We start from the raw sequence: 12,965 nt of genomic DNA, 5'->3' as shown, positions 1-12,965 counted from the left end.
GCGCTAGCTGCGCAGCATTTGTGCACCGCCGCCGTCAGTGTCAGCCAGTTTGCCGTGGCATACGGAGCTCCATCGCAGTCTTTAACACTGGTAGCATGCCGCGACAGCGTGGACGTGAACCGTATGTGCAGTTCACGGACTTTGAGCGAGGGCGTATAGTGGGCATGCGGGAGGCCGGGTGGACGTACCGCCGAATTGCTCAACACGTGGGGCGTGAGGTCTCCACAGTACATCGATGTTGTCGCCAGTGGTCGGCGGAAGGTGCACGTGCCCGTCGACCTGGGACCGGACCGCAGCGACGCACGGATGCACGCCAAGACCGTAGGATCCTACGCAGTGCCGTAGCGGACCGCACCGCCACTTCCCAGCAAATTAGGGACACTGTTGCTCCTGGGGTATCGGCGAGGACCATTCGCAACCGTCTCCATGAAGCTGGGCTACGGCCCCGCACACCGTTACGCCGTCTTCCGCTCACGCCCCAACATCGTGCAGCCCGACTCCAGTTGTGTCGCGACAGGCGTGAATGGAGGGACGAATGGCGACGTGTCGTCTTCAGCGATGAGAGTCGCTTCTGCCTTGGTGCCAATGATGGTCGTATGCGTGTTTGGCGCCGTGCAGGTGAGCGCCACACTCAGGACTGCATACGACCGAGGCACACAGGGCCAACACCCGGCATCATGATGTGGGGAGCGCTCTCCTACACTGGCCGTACACCACTGGTGATCGTCGAGGGGACACTGAATAGTGCACGGTACATCCAAACCGTCATCGAACCCATCGTTCTACCATTCCTAGACCGGCAAGGGAACTTGCTGTTCCAACAGGACAATGCACGTCCGCATGTATCCCGTGCCACCCAACGTGCTCTAGAAGGTGTAAGTCAACTACCCTGGCCAGCAAGATCTCCGGATCTGTCCCCCATTGAGCATGTTTGGGACTGGATGAAGCGTCGTCTCACGCGGTCTGCACGTCCAGCACGAACGCTGTCTAACTGAGGCGCCAGGTGGAAATGGCATGGCAAGCCGTTCCACAGGACTACATCCAGCATCTCTACGATCGTCTCCATGGGAGAATAGCAGCCTGCATTGCTGCGAAAGGTGGATATACACTGTACTAGTGCCGACATTGTGCATGCTCTGTTGCCTGTGTCTATGTGCCTGTGGTTCTGTCAGTGTGATCATGTGATGTATCTGACCCCAGGAATGTGTCAATAAAGTTTCCCCTTCCTGGGACAATGAATTCACGGTGTTCTTATTTCAATTTCGAGGAGTGTAGATTGACTTCTGTAGATTAACGATATCATGACGTTAAATACCAAGTCTTCGTCATGAACTTACCACTCTCCTCTCACATATGGTGTCTATTAATTTTCTCTCTTCAGTTGCTGTTGGTCCTCTATGATTTTTGATATTAATTTGAGACGTACAGTTTTATAATACCCTCCGTCATTTGCTGATGCGCCAGCAATTTCAATAATTGTTGATCACACATTTTTTACGTATATAGTCAGAAAATTTGGTTTCAGAAGAATACTGGCATTAGCTCTAGCACAACATCAAACAACTACAATACGTTGTCATACCGTCTGCGCTCGAAACCCGCGACTTCATCTGAACGCAATTTTGACTTCTAGTGTGTCCACCGGTAAAACCAAGTTGGATGAAAGACCGAATGACCAACCAGATGACGCATCTTGACAGATCCATCGACCTGGATACTGTGTATTAATCTGCTTACTTTCAACGAGACAGAAGGACGATGGTGCATCATAATACCGGTACAAATACGTTTATTAATTACCACAGCAATATGATGCGTAAATAAGCTCGCCGCTTTTTAATCCAATAAGAAAAAATTAAACTGAGCATTTCTCCGCGGTAACTCCTCGGTCTTGGTGCCTCTAGACACACTGTTTAGGATGCTTATTCACAGGTCAGTAGTGTACGCTCTGTAAGTCATAAACGACCATCTATTCGCTTTTCTCACAGAAAAAGTGACTTCCTGTAAACGTTGAGAATAAACTTTTTCTACAAAGACAGCCTTCGTCATTATTTTTTGAACAATGCTTCCAAATACGTCGTGTAATCTAAATACCCCTTCCCCCTGCTTATGCCCCTCCCCCCCCTACCCCCCCCCCCCCCAACATGGCTATGTTGGCTACCGGTTATTGTTGTGTTGGTAAGGTGAACGTTTGATAGAAACGGGAAACTACAGCTGTGACTTTCCCCTAGGGCAGGCAACTCTATTGAATAGCTTAATAGTTGTCGTACTCTTTAGGGTAGAATACTCCGGAAGTAAGATACTGTCCATTTCAAATCTCCTGACGGTAACTGTTAAGGAGGTTGTTGTCATCAGGACAAGCAAAAATATCGTTCTAGGGATGGGAACATGGAATATCAGCAACCATAATCGTTTCGGTTGGTTAGAGAATTTTATAAGGGAAATGGATAGGTCGATGTTAAATGTAGTGCAAATTAATCAAATGTGATGGTAGAAAGAACAGGTTTAAAAATAGCAAATTAGCTAGGGATAATGCAGGTATAAATCAGATAATGAATGAGAAAGTACGAATGTGGGAGAGCTACTGTGAACTGTGAATCTGCTGTCGTAGTGAATATAGACATGAAGCCAATACGCACCACAATAGTAAAAGTTTATATGCCTAATAGCTCCGCGGGTAATGAGGAAGTTCAAAAATGTATGAGAGGAAAGAAATTATTCGAACAGTTAAGGGAGAAGAATATGTAATTTTGATGGGGAAATAGAAGTCGATAGTAAGAGAAGGAAGAGAAGAAAAAGTGCTGAATACGTACTCCAGGAAAGGAATGAAAGACAAGTAGTGTAGTAGAAATCTGCACACAGTATGGCTTAATCAATGCTAAAATTTGATTTAAAAATCATTAAAGAAGCTTGTATACGTTGGCAAAAGATTAAGCTTGCGGCCTTGCTCGTTTCTTTGATTGGCAGTCAGAGAACTTCTCAATTTCATCTCGTAATCCCGGTTTCGGTACATTTTAACGAGACGGTATTATTAATTTTAACAGATCATTCACTAATTTGATCCAGTTATCTACAGAGTCTTTTCTGTGACACAACTCATATTTGCATCTCGTATTTGGTGGCATCAGTGGCTGAGTTAGTCACAAAAAATGGCGCCTCCAAAGGAGAAACGGTGATATTTCATCGTAATAGGAATTTTAAAATATAGAATGCCAGTCTCTGAAATGACAAAAGTTATGAATTGGTATTGTTGACTACTCTTGCGTCTAGTCTGAGAGACTCTAATAATAAATCGTCCGCAACAGACATATGATTGTTGGATGCTTGTTCCATAACAGATGTTTGTGATGACTATTTACTTGAAAGTTTACAAAAAGCCTGTTTATATTCCAAATTATGTTCCTGTGAAACGTATCTGTTTTCTACAAGTGAAAAATTCTCAGCAAGTTAGCATACGAAGATGGTAGTTTACAGCTTCAAGTTGAAACTTGGTAAAATTTGTTTCGTGATAGGTACCGCTGGTAAATAGTGGTGAAAGCTATTTTGAAGTTTAAAGAGAAATATGACTGTACCGAAAACAGAGCTAGGGCGCAATTAAAGTGTAATAGAACCTCATGAGAAATAACAGACGGCGATTTTATAAACTTCCTTCAGAATACCGTCAACTTTACCTGTTAATGTTTTAGACATAATACATCAAGATTTTATACTGGAAGAGAAAATGGTAACAAAATGCTGTTTGGAATTTATTTTCCCATCGTTAATGCAGCCACAGTATCTGCTCGTTTATGGCACACATGTAAAAGCAAGAATATTTAATTGTGATTTTAAAACTCCTCATCCAGGCGAAAAATTGAAATTCTTTTCGGCATTAACGCTCCTACCAACGTATGAGCGAACTACACAGGAGTTGGAATCAAATTAAAACTGTAGCAATGGAAATATAATAACACCTGAGGACACAATGAAATTTCTGTTCCATTTTTATGATGAATCCTGAAAAGAGCGCTTTCTGCGGTTGATGACTTCTCTCAGATCACTTGAGCAGAAAATTATACCCAAGGATTGAAAGCAAAAATATTTTTTTATTTTCCTTGTTTTACTGTAATTCTCAGTTACAGTGCTGCATTTCTTTCGATGAGACCTATTTTTCAACTCTTGTGTTAATAACGAATTTTATGCTACTCCACATCACCGTGAATTCAGTATTAAAAAGGACATAAACATGACGAACCTAATGAAAATATAATAGGACATATATCAGTGATCCTCTCAACAGAACGCTAACTGCAGGAACCACCGCCGGCCGCTGTGACCGAGCGGTTCGAACGCTTCAGTCTGGAATCGCGCGTCTGCTACGATCACTGGTTCGAATCCTGCCTCGGGCATGGATGTGTGTGATGTCCTTAGGTTAGTTAGGATTAAGTAGTTCTAAGTCTAGGGGTCTGACGAGCTCAGATGATAAGTCCCATTGTGCTCAGAGCCATTTGAATCATTTTCAGGAACCACCAAACTTCTGGAAATACACAAAGCAAAGCACATCGCGGTTTCATGACAGAAAACTGCAAATTTCCCTAAAGGTAGATGGAGTTTCTCAAAAATGTAAAGCGATTAATATTTTCTCAGAAATACAGTCTTTGCACCATATGCAGAGGATGGAAGTGACGGAGCTATGAGTCCCTTGATCTATACCGGTATCATTAGTCATACAATTTTCTCTCCATCTCACGGTTGCTTAAGTGTGGCGGAGGAATTATACATTGATCAGGATAATCCAGTGACGCCACAATGTTCAGCAGAAATGACTTTCAAGAAATGTTATTGTCTTCTTGTTATTTTGAAATACTGTTTGTTCTGATCCATCCATTTGGGATCACTCTTAATACACCGAAAGAAATAATAACTCGATGGAATATCCTGTCCACACCAAGGAACTCATCGTGCATTGTCGTAAACGATTTATGATGGTTTGTACGTAACGAAACTGCTGAGAAGTCCGTACACTTTGGTAAAAGACCTAAGCTGTTATGACTTCCTGTGAACTCTGTGTGGTTCTTTAATGGACGCGGGACCGAGGAACTGATGCGTTTCATGATCAGAGAATTCAGATATTAAATTAATTCTGCATCTAATATCAAATAGTAAAAATAATACATAATTTTGTTGCTATGGCTACAGCGTCAGTTCCTAACAGTAGCCCTAAATGTAAAATAAATACAGATACAAAAGATTTATAAACCTTCCGGTATGTAAGGTCGTGGTCCATGAAACTCTTCAGCTCCTAACGTTTCGTCCAGAGCTGCGCTGGACATCTTCAGAGGGGTGTTTCTCCTCCGGTGAGTCGGCAAGACTCACCGGAGGAGAAACACCCCTCTGAAGATGTCCAGCGCAGCTCTGGACGAAACGTTAGGAGCTGAAGAGTTTCATGGACCACGACCTTACATCCCGGAAGGTTTACCAGAAGATATGTCATCCGGTCGTGAAAGCCTTCATACTATGATTTATAAACCTGTCAGTCTTCAATACAATGTCTGTTCAGGAGATCTCAGACTGTAAATGTTATTCTACTGGCAAACAGACAAAGTGAGCCCCGTGCATCGCTGTTAGAAATTAAGTACACCTGACGCTGGAGCTCCGGAGAGGAGGGGATACTTGCGCCTCAATGGCAGCGGCATAATCGTTCTTGGCAGGGCCATCGTCGGCCTTGCTGGTTGTAGGACTCGCGGCGGCGTAAGTGGTGGCACGCGTGTTTGAAAGTGTTGTCCCTGCGCAACTTGCATAGTACGGGGTAGGGGGGTGGGAGGGGTGGCTGTACTGTGGTTAGCGGTGAGTCAGGTTGCTTGGCTGGGACAGAGCAGTCCAAACCGCGTCCCGAATAGCGTCTTGCGAGCGCCAGCGAAATTGCCCCGGAAAACCAGGCGCAGGACGCATCCGACGGCAAAGGTAGGAGAACGGAGGGTGCTGCAGGGGGTGCCGGCGGCTAGCCGATGATGACGGCGGTCACGCCCATTGGTGAGGCGACCTGCGGCGTCGGCGGCAGGTAGACAGGGGGAATAACCGTATCGGTGAGACGGCTGCAGGTGCAGGAACCCTCTCGGTAAGATGCATGGGAGGCTGCACTGCAGCGCACGGATGCGTCTGCGGCACAGCGGCCGGACGTCGTGCAGAGAGGAAATCTGAAACAGTTTGATCTCCAGCAGTATCACTGAACCGTAGGTGGTTTTGGTGGCGCTGATGCGGGCCCACACTGCCCCGAATACACTACTCGCCATTAAAATTGCTGCACCACGAAGATGACGTGCTACAGACGCGAAATTTAAGCGACAGGAAGAAGATGCTGTGATATGCAAACGATTGACTTTTCAGAGCATTCACACAAGATTGGAGCCGGTAGCGACACCTACAACGTGCTGACATCGGGAATGTTTCCAACCGATTTCTCACATAAAAACAGCAGTTGACCGGCGTTGCCTCGTGAAACGTTGTTGTGATGCCTCGTGTAAGCAGGAGAAATGCGTATCATCACGTTTCCGACTATGAAAAAGGTCGGATTGTAGCCTATCGCGATTGCGGTTTATCGTATCGCGACATTGCTGCTCGCGTTGGTCGAGATCCAATGACTGTTAGCAGAAGATGGAATCGGTGGGTTCAGGAGGGAAATACGGAACGCCGTGCCTCGTATCAGAAGCAGTCGAGATGACAGGCATCTTATCCGCATGACTGTAACGGATCGTGCAGCCACGTCTTGATCCCTGAGTCAACAGATGGGGACGTTTGCAAGACAACAACCATCTGCACGAACAGTGCGACGACGCTTGCAGCAGCATGGACTACGAGCTCGGAGACCATGGCTGCAGTTACCCTTGTCGCTGCTTCACAGACAGGAGCGCCTGCGATGGTGTGCTCAACGACGAACCTGGGTGCATGAATGGCAAAACGTCATTTTTTGGATGAATCCAGGTTCTCTTTACAGAATCATGATGTTCGCATCCGTGTTTGCCGCCAGCGTGGTGAACGGACATTGGAAGCGTGTATTCGTCATCGCCATACTGGCGTATCACCCGCCGTGATGGTATAGGGTGCCATTGGTTACACGTCTTGGTCACATCTTGTTCGCACTGACGGCGCTTTGAACAGTGGACGTTACATTTCAGATGTGTTACGACTCGTGGCTCTACAATTCATTCGATCCCTGCGAAACGCTACATTTCAGCAGGATAATGCACGACCGCATGTTGCAAGTCCTGTACGGACCTTTCTGGATACAGAAAATGTTCTACTGCTGCCCTGGCCAGCACATTCTCCAGATCTCTCACCAATTAAAAACGTCTGGTCAATGGTGGCCGAGCAACTGGCTCGTCACAATACGCCAGTCACTACTCTTGATGAACTGTGGTATGGTGTTGAAGCTGCATGGGCAGCTGTACCTGTACACGCCATCCAAGCTCAGTTTGACTCAATGCCCAGGCGTATCAAGGCCGTTATTACGGCCAGTGGTGGTTGTTCTGGGTACTGATTTTTCAGGATCTATGCACCCAAATTGCGTGAAAATGTAATCACATGTCAGATCTAGTATAATGTATTTGTCCAATGAATACTCGCATATCATCTGCATTTCTTCTTGGTGTAGCAATTTTAATGGCCAGCAGTGCAATATACTGCGCCGTGCCAGCTGGCCTCAGAACAACGCCGGAGTCCCATAAATGTGGGCTGTACGCTCCATACTGAACCATGACGTTCGGCTGAAACTTCGTGGTGAAGTCTGAAGCTGGAGCGGAGCGGTAAGGACGAAGCAAATACAGCAAGATCCGATGGCGTCTCCCGTGCAACATTCTGCTGGCGAAATGTCAGGAGCAGCCAAAGTACGATATGAACTCAGAAACATTAGTAAGACATCGTCAGGTGAATGTGAAGTTCGAAGTTTCGGCATTTGCCTCTTGAACGTTCGAATGGAACGTTCGACCTTGCCGTTAGATTGTGGCGAGAATTGTGCTGTCCTGACACGCCGTATTGGAAATAGTTGGTTTTTTGCAAAATCGTGCAAATTTCTTGGAAGAAAAAGGAGATCCATTGTCAGAAACAGTTCTTTGAGCTAAGCCTTCGAGGGGAAATACAGATGCGAACGCATTGATAGTGCTGACTGCATTCGCCGAATGCGCTGGGATCTACAAGAAGCAACGACTATAATCTATCAACGTGATTGTCACAAGTGGCCAGCAAAGTTGCCATGGGGCATCAGAATCCGACCAGGAGAAAGATTCTTGGCGCGGAGCGCCCTGACCGTCTGGGCAAGCGCGATATTGTACCGTCACACGTTCTATTCGCTTATTTAAACCGAACCATGTACAATATTGGCGCGCCGGTTGCTTAGTGCGCATTGTTACCCAATGACATCTGCGTAGAAGATTTAACACCTCCTGTTGCAGCGAGCCGCGTATTAACACCAATGTCTGTTCGTTAGGTGTGTGAAGCATAATCACATGATTCAGAATAGATAATCTCGCCGGCCGGTGTGGCTGAGCGGTTCTAGGCGCTTCAGTCTGGAACCGCGCGACCGCTACGGTCGCAGGTTCGAATCCTGCCTCGGGCCTTGGATGTGTGTGATGTCCTTAGGTTAGTTAGGTTTAAGTAGTTCTAAGTTCTAGGGGACTTACGACCTCAGATGTTAAGTCCCATAGTGCTCAGAGCCATTTGAACCATAGATAACCTGTCGCGGTGCACAAAGTATCTTCGCACGAAGGGTTCGGGAATACATTCCTGTGAGGGCCGTCAACTTTTGCGAATATAACCTCTTAGCAAGCGTAATGATCGGTCCTGCTTCGTCCTGCTTTTGCAATCCGCCGTGGATCAATAGGGAAACAATCCAGTGCTTGCGAATCAGGATAATCAATATGCAGACAAGAAGCCTCCGATTAGTCGAATGCTGCATTTGTACCAACAATGCGTCGGCGTTTGGGTGTTGCGCCATCGGGCGATACGGAATTTCACAATGGTATTTTGACAATAACAGCGACACACGTTGAGGCTTTGGTCCGTGTGCTCGGGAACTTGTTTCGACGGATGAAACAGTGTAGTCAAAGGATTATGGTTCGTGGCCAGGAAGAATTTTCTACCACACAGGTAATGAAATTTGGTGACACCGTATATTATAGCCAGGGCTACCTTCTCCATCTGACTGTAATTAATACGACCTCTGTGCAAAGCTTTGGAATCTAATGCAATGGGTCCTTCTGTTCTCAAACTCTCGTTGGATAAAACCGCCCCGATGCCATGGGATAATACATCGACTACTTGCACAAGTGATTTGTGCGGATCGTTACACATGAGTCAAGGTTGACCAAATAATGCATTATTCATTTTTTGTAAAGCATGAACACAGTCTTTTGTCGAATGAAACGGAATATTTTTACCTCTGAGGCGTTTCTAACGCGAAGTTAGTGCCGCATTAGAAATTAACTTTATGTAGTATGTAATTTTGCAGGAACAGCTTGCACTTCACCTAAATTGTTAGGAGACGGCATCTGCTGAATTGCCTGCAAATATTTCGTTGATGAGCGATTGCCAATGTCGTCAATGATATTTCCTAAGTATTCAAACACTGCGTTAAAGAAAGAACATTTCTGCAAGTTACATTTGAGTCCTACCTGAGTTAAAACTTGAAAAAGACATACCAAGTTTTTAAGGTGTTTTCCAGTGTTTGTCCAGAGATGATAATGTCAGCAAGATAATTAAGATAAAAAGGCCCCTTGAAAGTTATTTGTTCGAGAAGTTTCTGAGACAACACGGACGTGAACGCACTTCCAAAAAGTAGGCGTTGATATTCAAACAAGCCGAGATGAGTACTCATAACAAAAATTTTCTTTGTCGCTTCCTCCAATGACAATTCAAGATAGGCATCTGCAAGATCAATCTTTGAGAGCAACTGCTCTCCAGTTAGGCGATCCAAGATTTCCGCTTTACACGGGAGCGGGTAGGAATCAATGAATGTCTGCGAGTTGACCGTGAGTTTGAAATTCGTACAAAGACGAATGTTCCCATTTGGCTTACAAACGACAAATAAGGCTAATCTCCTCTTGACTTGCTGAAAGGGGTTTTAGGATTCAACGGTCTGCAGTCTCTGAATTTGTGTAGCCACATCTTCAAATGGCTCTGAGCACTATGCGACTTAGCTTCTGAGGTCATCAGTCGCCTACAACTTACAACTAATTAAACCTAACTAACCTAAGGACATCACACACATCCATGCCCGAGGCAGGATTCGAACCTGCGTCCGTAGCGGTCGCTCGGTTCCAGACTGCACATCTTCCCGTAGTGCATGCGGCACAGGGTGTGTGCGGCAAAATTTGGGTTGCGCAGTAGCTTTCAGCACAATGTGAGCTAGGAAATCTTTTCCATATCCTAGAGCGCTGTCGAACAAATGTTGATATTTGTCACAGAGCTATGGAATTGCCGCATGCGAAACTTTTGTGTCAATCGCGTGTAAATTTTCCTGTATGTCTAACCCAAAGGAATCAAACTCATCCATGCCCAAAATATTTGGGCTCCTGCATGAACGGGCTACAGTTTAAGGGTCTCCTGTAATCGTGTTTTTGTATTTTGTAGGTAAGTGGGACGGTCCAAGCACTGAACTGCTGTCGTCATCGTCATAGGTGGTGAGATACAGAATTGATATTTGCAAAAGTAGTTGGCGAATTTTTACTGTGTATTTTAATTAAGGAATGTGAGAGAAATTCCGGTTCTATCTGAAAGCAGGCCGGAGGGGGTGAGTGGTTCTGGGCGCTTCAGTCTGGAACCGCGTGACCGCTACGGTCGCAGGTTCGAATCCTGCCTCGCATATGGTTGTGTATGATGTCCTTAGGTTAGTTAGATGTAAGTAGTTCTACGTTCTAAGGGACTGATGACCTCAGATGTTAAGTGACATAGTGCTCAGAGCCATTTGAACCATTTCTGTTTCAAAAGGCACTGACTGGTTACAAATTTGCCATGTAATCCACAGTTTGCGGTGTGTTCTCTGAATAAAGTTGTTCACTCCGTGTTGTGAAACACTGTTCTCTGTTTCTGTCTTTCTTGAATTTCGAGACTGGGAGAGCCTTTTTGAAGTGGGTGGTAGTCGCATTAAACGCGTGTATGTGCGTTTCCTTCATGTTCTCTTATCTGTTTTTTGAGCAGGAGGAGGCGAAGAATCTGAACATGAAATGACAGTGATTTCCAACCGTTCCTGCTTTGCATTATTCCAGCGTGAAACAGAGGAGGGCTTTCGAGTCTTTTGCTGGGAGACCGGTTTTGTGTCTTCCATGCGATGACAAAATTTCCATTCAACTTGTATAAAGACTCAATTCTTCTGATCACGGGTGAAATAGCATTTCACACATGACTTCGCTTTGCGCGGAGCTGACGCACTGTTATTAGCGCTGCACCGGCGAGGTAAACGTCGTATGTAATGCGTCCGACCTTGTCTACGCGGCGCTGACTGGCGAGTCCTGGGGCCGGAGCTGTAGCTGGGGCAAGGGTTGTTTGTCTGAAGTGAAGCGGTAAGTGGTAGGCAGAAATCTTGCTCGGCTAAATCTTGAACTTCGCGTGCGACTGTAACTTTAAACACTTCACTGAGGCTAGTGTTGCGATGCTTTAGAATTTCATCCCTCAGTATCTAACGTGACAGAACTGAATAATAGCAACACGAAGCATTTCGTCCTGGAAATTTGCGTCACAGACATATTGAATTTACAGTCTCTAGTCATGACCTGCAAATCCTCAATCCATTCTTGATAAGACTGATCACTACGACTTCCAGTCCGGAAAAATTCATACCGTGCAGCAGAACGTCTATTTGAATCTCAAAAGTTTCGTCTGAAGTTGTAATTATGACCTCGCAGGACTTGGTTTGGGTCTCACTGATGGGAAACAATTTCTATTGGAGGCAGTACGACTCCACTTCTGCACGTGAAAAGGAAATTTGCGAGAGTCACTCCAAAAGAAATGCACACTTTTTTGTAAAACTACAGTTTTCATTCTGCATGTGTGAAAGATTTACAGTGCGTAGATACATCCTTCACGCTTGTTTTCAAACTTCGTTCTACCTGTCCCCGTTAGTGGCGCCGTCACAGCATCTCTTCAAGATGGCTGCTACACTCGACGCTCGTCAGAAGCAACGTGTTGTCATAGAATTCCTGTGCTGTGAAAACGAGACAGTGGAAAACATCGACAAGAGGTTGAAAAAGGTGTATGGAGATGCTGCTGTCGGTTGCAGTACAGTTTGTCGGTGGGCAAGCAGGTTACGTGACGAAAGCGGGCACAGCAATATTGAGGATTGTCCTCGCAGCGGCAGGCCACGTACTGCACACACTCCAGACAATGTGCAGAGAGTTAACGAATTGGTGACTGCTGACAAACGCATCACAGTGATCGAATTGTCACGCTACGTTGGGATAGGGGAAGGAAGTGTTTGCAGAACACTGAAAGTGTTGGCGTTAAAAAAGGTTTCCCTTGTGCACGCTGCCAAACAGTGGCTCCAACAGGTTGGTCCAGAATTTTCTCGTGCAGGTATACGGGCGCTGGTTCCAAGATGACTTAAGGCAGTTGAGAGGGATGGAAATTATGTGTAGAAATGAAAATATTGTTCCTAAAGGATGTATCTACACTTTCAAACATGTAGAATAAAAGATGGATTTAAATAAAAAAATGTGCATTTCTTTTGGAGAGACCTTCTTTGGTTTCGTAGGCGCCGAATTGTTGATGCAGCTGTGTTATATATTCTTTCCATGTTTCCTTAGTCTCAATGAAGTGTCGGAAGTGTGGAGGCGGCAGCTGAATTCCTTCTCTAGCTTCTGGCGCCTTCTCTCTGCAGGACTTGACGAGACAAGGAACTGCAGACAACAGTTCTGTAATTTGTCTCTGAAACTGAACAAGAGATGACAGATGCTGCTCAGCACTTAGATGTTGTTGTCACTGGTTTGCTATGATTCCTT

The sequence above is a fragment of the Schistocerca serialis genome, chromosome 7, assembly GCF_023864345.2.
Source record: "Schistocerca serialis cubense isolate TAMUIC-IGC-003099 chromosome 7, iqSchSeri2.2, whole genome shotgun sequence".
NCBI lineage: Eukaryota > Metazoa > Arthropoda > Insecta > Orthoptera > Acrididae > Schistocerca > Schistocerca serialis.
This window is presented reverse-complemented; position numbering follows the sequence as displayed.